The 9,068-nt window shown below is 39.5% G+C and overlaps 1 pseudogene; it reads left to right on the top strand.

Annotated features, from left to right (window-relative positions):
- The first annotated feature begins 6,113 nt into the window (after positions 1-6,113).
- Positions 6,114-8,306, top strand: LOC129030501 (Krueppel-like factor 4; annotated as a pseudogene).
- Positions 8,307-9,068: the final 762 nt, after the last annotated feature.

Raw genomic sequence — 9,068 nt, 5'->3', positions numbered from 1 at the left:
TTATATATTTATTTATATATTTGTATATATTTACATATATTTATATATTTATATGTTTATATATTTATATACATTTACATATTTATATATTTATATACATTTATATATTTATGTATATTTATATATTCATATACATTTATATGTATATTTATATGTATATATGTACATACGTATGTATATTTATATATTTATATATTTATATATATATTTTTGTATGTATTTATATATTTATATATTTTTATATATATTTATATATTTATTTATATTTATATATTTATATATTTATATATGTATATTTATGTACCTTTATATTTATATATGTATATTTATGTACCTTTATATTTATATATTTATATTTATGTACCTTTATATTTATATATTTATATATTTGTATATTTTTTATATTTTTATATATTTATATATATTTTTATATATTTTTATATATTTTTATTTTTAGATATATATTTATATATTTAGATATATATTTTCTATATATTTATATATTTATATACATCTATATATTTATATACTTATTTATATATATTTATATATTTATATATTCACATGTATTTATATATATTTACATATTTATTTATATATTTACATATATTCATATATATTTATATATATTTTATATATATTTATATATTTATTTTCATATTTATATATTTATATGTTTTTTATATTTATATATATTTTTATATATTTATATATTTATATATATTTATATATTTTATATATTTATATATTTATATACATTTTATATGTATTTGTATATATTCATATGTTTATTTATATATATTTTCATATATATTTATATATTATATATTATATATTTATATATTTATGTAGATATTTTGTATATTATATATATTTGTATATTTATATATTTATGTATTTATGTATATTTATATATTTATATATATTTATGTATATATTTATACATATTTTTATATATATTCATACATATATTTATATATTTTTTCTATATATTTATATATTGTTATATATTGATATATATTTTATATATTCATATATTTATATATTAATATGTATTTATATATATTTATGTATATTTATACATATATTTACATATATTTATATATTTATATATATTTACATATATTTATATATTTATATATGTATTTATATATATATATATAAAATAAAATAAATAATGAATAACCACCATGACTTTATCAGACACCCACACATTAGGCTTCTGTGCTAATACACTCTCTATAATCCCTGCATCCTAACAAACATAGGAAACTTTCTAAAAAAATGAAAAATGCATGAGGTTTAGGGTGGGGGAGGGGAGAGGTATAGCATTAGGAGATATACCTAATGCTAAATGACGAGTTAATGGGTGCAGCTCACCAGCATGGCACATGTATACATATGTAACTAACCTGCACATTGTGCATATGTACCCTAAAACTTAAAGTATAATAATAATAATAAAAAAATAAGCTTCTAGAATTTAATTTGTTTTCACATCAACCTAAAATCCTAAAAAATGCAAACCATTAAATTAATGCTCCTATCTTTAACATCAAAGCTTTCAAATCTCTCTTATGCATTTTTAAGTTTAATTATTGAAATATTTGTTACATATCCATTATGTCCTAGACATTATATTAACCGATTAAGTGTTATTATTTCCTGGAGTATAGTAGTAAATAAAAGTGACATTTCTTTAAGTTTTAGATTTTATAGTATTATAAAAGAAAAGCACCAGTGGGCTTGTGTTACAGTGTGCTCTTTTAGCTTAGCTGTCCACAAATGGCTTGTGTTAACCAGCTCAATTAGACCCTCTGCCTTTTTGCAAGGACAGAGTGCTTTCTGTATCCTAGGGTTGTTGCCTTAGTGTGCCAGAAAACTCGGATCATATGTGGGCTTGTAGAATGAGTGCAAGATTTATTGATTGGTGAAAGCAGCTTTCAGCAGATAAATGGTGTGCCAGGAGGGGGATGGAGTGGGAAGGTGGTGTTCCCCTGCAGTAAGACGTCTCAGCAGCAGGGCTCACCTCCAAGAGCTCTCAGCTGATTTCCATGTCATTGTACCATTAATGGCTGCCAGCGTCTGCTGGTGCCTGTCAGTGTGCTCTTCTTCTTTAGGGCCAGGCTTTTCTGGCACTAACACTTTACAGTTTGTTTAATCTATTTTTCAGCACATCAGCTGATTATATATATGTGTATGTGTGTGTATATATATGTGTGTGTGTGTATATATATATATGTAAACAACAAATCATCAACACTTTCTCACTTCTAAAATACTTTCCCCTTCTCTCTCCTGCTGCTTCCCCTGGTGACTTTCCCACCATCCAGGAAACAACACTTTATCTTTCACCTATCCAGGATTTGGAGGTATAAAACAATTGGAAATTGAGAAGCTTGTTTTCTTTCATTCTTTTTTTGTTTATTCATTTATGTATTGGTGTTTGCTTCTTCTCCTTTTTTTTTCCGATACTTTCTTTGCATCTGTCCAGTAAAATCACTGAGGATGGCAACATAATAGATGACTACATAAGGTGGGGGAGCGAAAGTAGATCCAGGAAAAAGTAATATTAATATCTTGATCATGTATGCCTTCGCTTTAGTAGATCCTGTTTAATATTTGTGGAAACTGAAAGAACACCTGCTAAAATCCAGGTACACATGCACCTGGGTAATATGTCTCCAAACACCTGTAAAAAAAAAAAAAGAAAGCGTTTGTGCTTTCTGCAAGATGAGTCTTCCACTAAGTTCAGTGTGAGATCTGGAGGCAGTTTCTGAAAATATTATTTTCCTGCCATTTTCCCTTCTGGAAAGCATTTTATATTTCTTCTCTAATGAAAAACCTTGTCTCTCATATTGTTATGAATTAATGTCCTAGTGAAGTCGGAATCTTGAAGACATTCTTTACACAAGTGAAGGGAGAAAAGGTCCAGAGAGTCTATCTTCTGCAGTAACTATGAAGAACCTATCCAGTCATCTTCCCTAGGCCCTATTATAAATGTGAGTGGATGAAAAATAATATTTAGATTCCCCAAACTCCCAGTCTTGCCATGTCTCCAGATTGACCTAATGTAAATGAACTGCTCACTATTTTATAAATGTTCAAAAAGCCAAAATATATTATTGACTGTAGATGGGGAATATTTATTAGGGCTGTTACCTTGACCATTCCACAAAGTTTTGTTGCTGGTGGATAAAGTAAGAGGGAACTTTTTTCCGGTAAAATCACTTGGAGGGGCTATACTCTACCCACAAAGTAGCATGAGTTATGGAAATGTGTTTCTGGAAAGAAGTCGTGGAAATACAGGGAAGAAAGCATTTCAGGAAAGAGGAAAAACACCTGTGCACATGAATGTTCCACATCCTGATACCCCATGGTCAGTCAGTACCTGGATTAGCTCCACATCTGGTTTATGGGACATTTCCTTCAGCTCCTCATACATTCCTTTTAAAATCTCCCTCTCATGGGCCATTCTGGCATTGCTTTTATTGAGTTGCTAAAAATTGTCTTTGTCCTCCTTTTGAAGCATCTCCAAATGATGTTGCTGTTCTTCATGGAGAAATGCAGGCATCTTCCAATATTCAGCTCTGATTGCTTCTATCTTTAAATTCACATAATCCTGCAGTAACAATGGGTTAGTCAAAAACAAAACCGATTTACTCATCTCCTATTGAATCTCACTGATTCCTCTTTGTCTCTTGAACATCCCATATTTTAACTCTTGGTCTTGCCAATTCTCAGACTATATGAAATTTTACTCTTTTTTCTTTTCTGCATGAAGATCAACCAACATAGATGTATCTACCCAAATATATTCACTTTATTCATGATAAAGTGTTTTTTCTAAGATAGTCATAAAGAAGAAAAACAAATTGGATTCCTCTTTTCCAACCCATATTTATACAAAAGTAAGACAGTTCCTGCTTAATAGTTAGACTCTAGAGCTATATTGACTAGAAAGGAAATAATTATTTTCATTTCTGAAATTTGGGGCAAGTTATTTAAATTCATCACGTGTGAAATAGCCTCAGACTAGCATGCTCAGCTCAATGCATTTCACCAAGCAAAACCTATGCTAATAAGGCTTCGTTTATGATCTGGCCTTCTTTGTCTCTCTAATCTCATTTCTTTCCATTGCCTTTAATACTGACTTTAACATAAAACATAGACTTCTTTGTGGTTCCTCAGCCCTCAAAATAAACACAAACTCAATATTACTGCACATGTTGTTTTCTTCACCTAGAATTCTCTCTCCCTCTTTCTCTCTCTAAGTACACACACACACACACACACAACACACACACACACACACACACACACACACACACTTGTGTTTGCCTTCCTCTTCAAGACGTTGTCTCAATATGAATTTTCCATTGAGGCATTTTCTGACCACCCTGTTTAAAACACAAACTCTCATCTCCAGTCCATGGCCTCTGTTCTCTTTTTCTAAGACCTTGGTATTTCAAATGAGCTAAGGATTCCTCATTTGAAATTGTCCAGTTGGAAGTCCTCTCTGACAGAGTTTCCCTTACTTGTGATTCAGAAATCCATCCACAATCTCCTTTTAAAAGTTACTTTTTGGATTTATAAAAAGTTGCATTCCACAAATACACTTTTAACTCACCCCTCGATTTTTTCTGGACCATCAAAGCATTGCTCATCTGCCAAGAATTGCAGGTATTGAAAACCACCTTAGACAGAAAATTCTCCCTTATGCAGGCGTTTGTCTGAACCTGGACAACTCTTACTGTTTATTCACCTGGAAAATTTCCATTCATTCTTCAAGACTCATGCAAACGATTTGATCTTTAATTCTATATGTCCAATAGATAGATATTTGTGGCAGTTTCCATGTTGTACTGGGATTGTTGCTTTACTAGTGTGTCTGCTACTTCTACTAGATTGTGAGGTCTGGTTGAAAGAACTTCTCCTTTATTGTATCTCTGCCTCCACTCTCATGGCCTGACCTGAATTTTACCATTATAGAAAACTGCTAATCACAAAGTCTGCAATCACCAAGTCAAGAATCTTGCTTTATAATCAATGTTTCCTTTCTTTTTAGATTGGTTTTTCTGTATATGAGTTTAAATCTGTCTGATTACCTTTGGACCACAGTTTATTACTCTCTGTGGTTCTTGCAATTTGGGGGCCTCATCTTTTTTAACACTTCTCTTACTTCAGATCTTCTAGTGCACAATTTCAAAAATTTAGCATGAAAAGTAAGAAAGCAGAGTGCAGTGGATCGTGCCTGTAATACCAGCCCATTGGGAGGCTGCAGTGGGACGTTTCATGATTCAAGAAGTTTGAGACCAGCCTGGTCAACATTGTGAAACCTCATCATTACCAAAAAAAATTTACCCGGGTGTTGTGGCAAGCAGCTGTAGTCCCAGCTACTGGGGAGGCTGAGGTGGCAGGATTGCTGGAGCACAGGATGTTGAGGCTGCAGTTAGTTGGAATGCACATCTCTGCATGCCAGCCTGGGTGACAGAGGAAGAGCCTGTCTCAAAACAAACAACAAAAGAGTAACAATATAAAATATCTTACTAATATTTGTCATGTTAATCATGTCGAAACATATTGGATATATTTGGTTAACAATTTTTATTAAAATTAATTTCAGTTGTTTCTTATTGTTTTATAATGTAACTAGAAAATGTATTCCCACTATGCAGCCATAAAAAATTATTAGATCATGTCTTTTGCAGGGACAGGGAAGGAGCTGGAGGCTATTATCTTTAGCAAACTAACACAGGAACAGAAAACCAAATAGTGCATGTTCTCACTTATAAGTGGGAGCTAAATGATGAGAACATATGGACACATAGAGGGGAACAACACACGCTGGGGCCTATAGGAGGGTGGGGGTTAGAAGACGGAGAGGATCAGGAAAAATAACTCATGGGTGCTAGGCTTGAGACCTGGTTGATAAAATAATCTATACAACAAACCCTGATGACACAAGATTACCCATGTAACAAACCCGCGCATGTATTGCTATACTTAAAATAAAGGTTTGAAAAAGTATTTTCTTCTCTTTCCTTTACAGTTTCTCTGCAAATGCATGAATTAAAGAAAAGCAATGAATATATTTTTCATGGGATAATATTCAAGATATATAGAAAGAAAACTTCTGAGATTTAATTAAAACAATATTAAGAAGAAAATGTATAGCAGTATATTCATCTGTTATTTACAAATGAAGGTCTATCCCAAAGAGCCAGATAAAGAAAAGTAAATTGGGCAGTTCCCCGACCAGAGAGAACGAACGTGTCTGCGGGCGCGCGGGGAGCAGAGGCGGTGGCGGGCGGCGGAGGCACCGGGAGCCGCCGAGTGACCCTCCCCGTCCCTCTGGCCCTCCACCCTCCCACCCGCCCGTGGCCCGCGCCCATGGCCGCGCGCGCTCCACACAACTCTCCGGACTCCGCGCCCTGCGCCGCCGACCAGTTCGCAGCTCCGCGCCACGGTAGCCAGTCTCACCTGGCGGCACCGCCCGCCCACCGCCCCGGCCACAGCCCCTGCGCCCACCGCCCCGGCCACAGCCCCTGCGCCCACGGCAGCACTCGAGGCGACCGCGACAGTGGTGGGGGACGCTGCTGAGGGGAAGAGAGCGCAGCCCGGCCACCAGACCTACTTACTCGCCTTGCTGATTGTCTATTTTTGAGTTTACAACTTTTCTAAGAACTTTTGTATACAAAGGAACTTTTTAAAAAGGACGCTTCCAATTTATATTTAATCCAAAGAAGAAGGATCTCAGCCAATTTGGGTTTTTGGGTTTTGGCTTCGTTTCTTCTCTTCGTTGACTTTGGGGTTCGGGTGCCCCAGCTGCTTTGGGCTCCCGAGGACCTTCTGGGTCCCCACATTAATGAGGCAGCCACCTGGCGAGTCTGACATGGCTGTCAGCGACGCGCTGCTCCCATCTTTCTCCACGTTCGCGTCTGGCCCGGCGGGAAGGGAGAAGACACTGCGTCAAGCAGGTGCCCCGAATAACCGCTGGCGGGAGGAGCTCTCCCACATGAAGCGACTTCCCCCGGTGCTTCCCGGCCGCCCCTATGACCTGGCGGCGGAGACCGTGGCCACAGACCTGGAGAGCGGCGGAGCCGGTGCCGCTTGCGGCGGTAGCAACCTGGCGCCCCTACCTCGGAGAGAGACCGAGGAATTCAACGATCTCCTGGACCTGGACTTTATCCTCTCTAATTCGCTGACCCATCCTCCGGAGTCAGTGGCCGCCACCGTGTCCTCGTCAGCGTCAGCCTCCTCCTCGTCGTCCCCGTCGAGCAGCGGCCCTGCCAGCGCGCCCTCCACCTGCAGCTTCACCTATCCGATCCGGGCCGGGAACGACCCGGGCGTGGCGCCGGGCGGCACGGGCGGAGGCCTCTTGATGGCAGGGAGTCCGCTCCCCCTCCGACGGCTCCCTTCAACCTGGCGGACATCAACGACGTGAGCCCCTCGGGCGGCTTCGTGGCCGAGCTCCTGCGGCCAGAATTGGACCCGGTGTACATTCCGCCGCAGCAGCCGCAGCCGCCAGGTGGCGGGCTGATGGGCAAGTTCGTGCTGAAGGCGTCGCTGAGCGCCCCTGGCAGCGAGTACGGCAGCCCGTCGGTCATCAGCGTCGGCAAAGGCAGCCCTGACGGCAGCCACCCGGTGGTGGTGGCGCCCTGCAACGGCGGGCCGCCGCGCACGTGTCCCAAGATCAAGCAGGAGGCGGTCTCCTCGTGCACCCACTTGGGCGCTGGACCCCCTCTCAGCAATGGCCACCGGCCGGCTGCACACGACCTCCCCCTGGGGCGGCAGCTCCCCAGCAGGACTACCCCGACCCTGGGTCTTGAGGCAGTGCTGAGCAGCAGGGACTGTCACCCTGCCCTGCCGCTTCCCCCCGGCTTCCATCCCCACCCGGGGCCCAATTACCCATCCTTCCTGCCCGACCAGATGCAGCCGCAAGTCCCGCCGCTCCACTACCAAGAGCTCATGCCACCCGGTTCGTGCATGCCGGAGGAGCCCAAGCCAAAGAGGGGAAGACGATCGTGGCCCCGGAAAAGGACCGCCACCCACACTTGTGGTTACGCGGGCTGCGGCAAAACCTACACAGAGTTCCCATCTCAAGGCACACCTGCGAACCCACACAGGTGAGAAACCTTACCACTGTGACTGGGACGGCTGTGGATGGAAATTCGCCCGCTCAGATGAACTGACCAGGCACTACCGTAAACACACTGGGCACCGCCCGTTCCAGTGCCAAAAATGCGACCGAGCATTTTCCAGGTCGGACCACCTTGCCTTACACATGAAGAGGCATTTTTAAATCCCAGACAGTGGATATGACCCACACTGCCAGAAGAGAATTCAGTATTTTTTACTTTTCACACTGTCTTCCCGATGAGGGAAGGAGCCCAGCCAGAAAGCACTACAATCATGGTCAAGTTCCCAACTGAGTCATCTTGTGGGTGGATAATCAGGAAAAATGAGGAATTCAAAAGACAAAAATCAAAGAATAGATGGGGTCTGTGACTGGATCTTCTATCATTCCAATTCTAAATCCAACCTGAATATTCCTGGACTTACAAAATGCCAAGGGGGTGACTGGAAGTTGTGGATATCAGGGTATAAATTATATCCGTGAGTTGGGGGGAGGGAAGACCAGAATTCCCTTGAATTGTGTATTGATGCAATATAAGCATAAAAGATCACCACGTATTCTCTTTACCTTCTAAAAGCCATTATTATGATGTTAGAAGCAGAGGAAGAAATTCAGGTACAGAAAACATGTTTAAATAGCCTAAATGATGGTGCTTGGTGAGTCTTGGTTCTAAAGGTACCAAACAAGGAAGCCAAAGTTTTCAAACTGCTGCATACTTTGACAAGGAAAATCTATATTTGTCTTCCGATCTACATTTATGACCTAAGTCAGGTAATATACCTGGTTTACTTCTTTAGCATTTTTATGCAGACAGTCTGTTATGCACTGTGGTTTCAGATGTGCAATAATTTGTACCATGGTTTATTCCCAAGTATGCCTTAAGCAGAACAAATGTGTTTTTCTATATAGTTCCTTGCCTTAATAAATA

Source organism: Pongo pygmaeus, chromosome 12 (assembly GCF_028885625.2).
Source record: "Pongo pygmaeus isolate AG05252 chromosome 12, NHGRI_mPonPyg2-v2.0_pri, whole genome shotgun sequence".
NCBI lineage: Eukaryota > Metazoa > Chordata > Mammalia > Primates > Hominidae > Pongo > Pongo pygmaeus.
The sequence above is the reverse complement of the archived record's forward strand: the minus strand, read 5'-3'. Positions and strand labels throughout refer to the sequence as shown.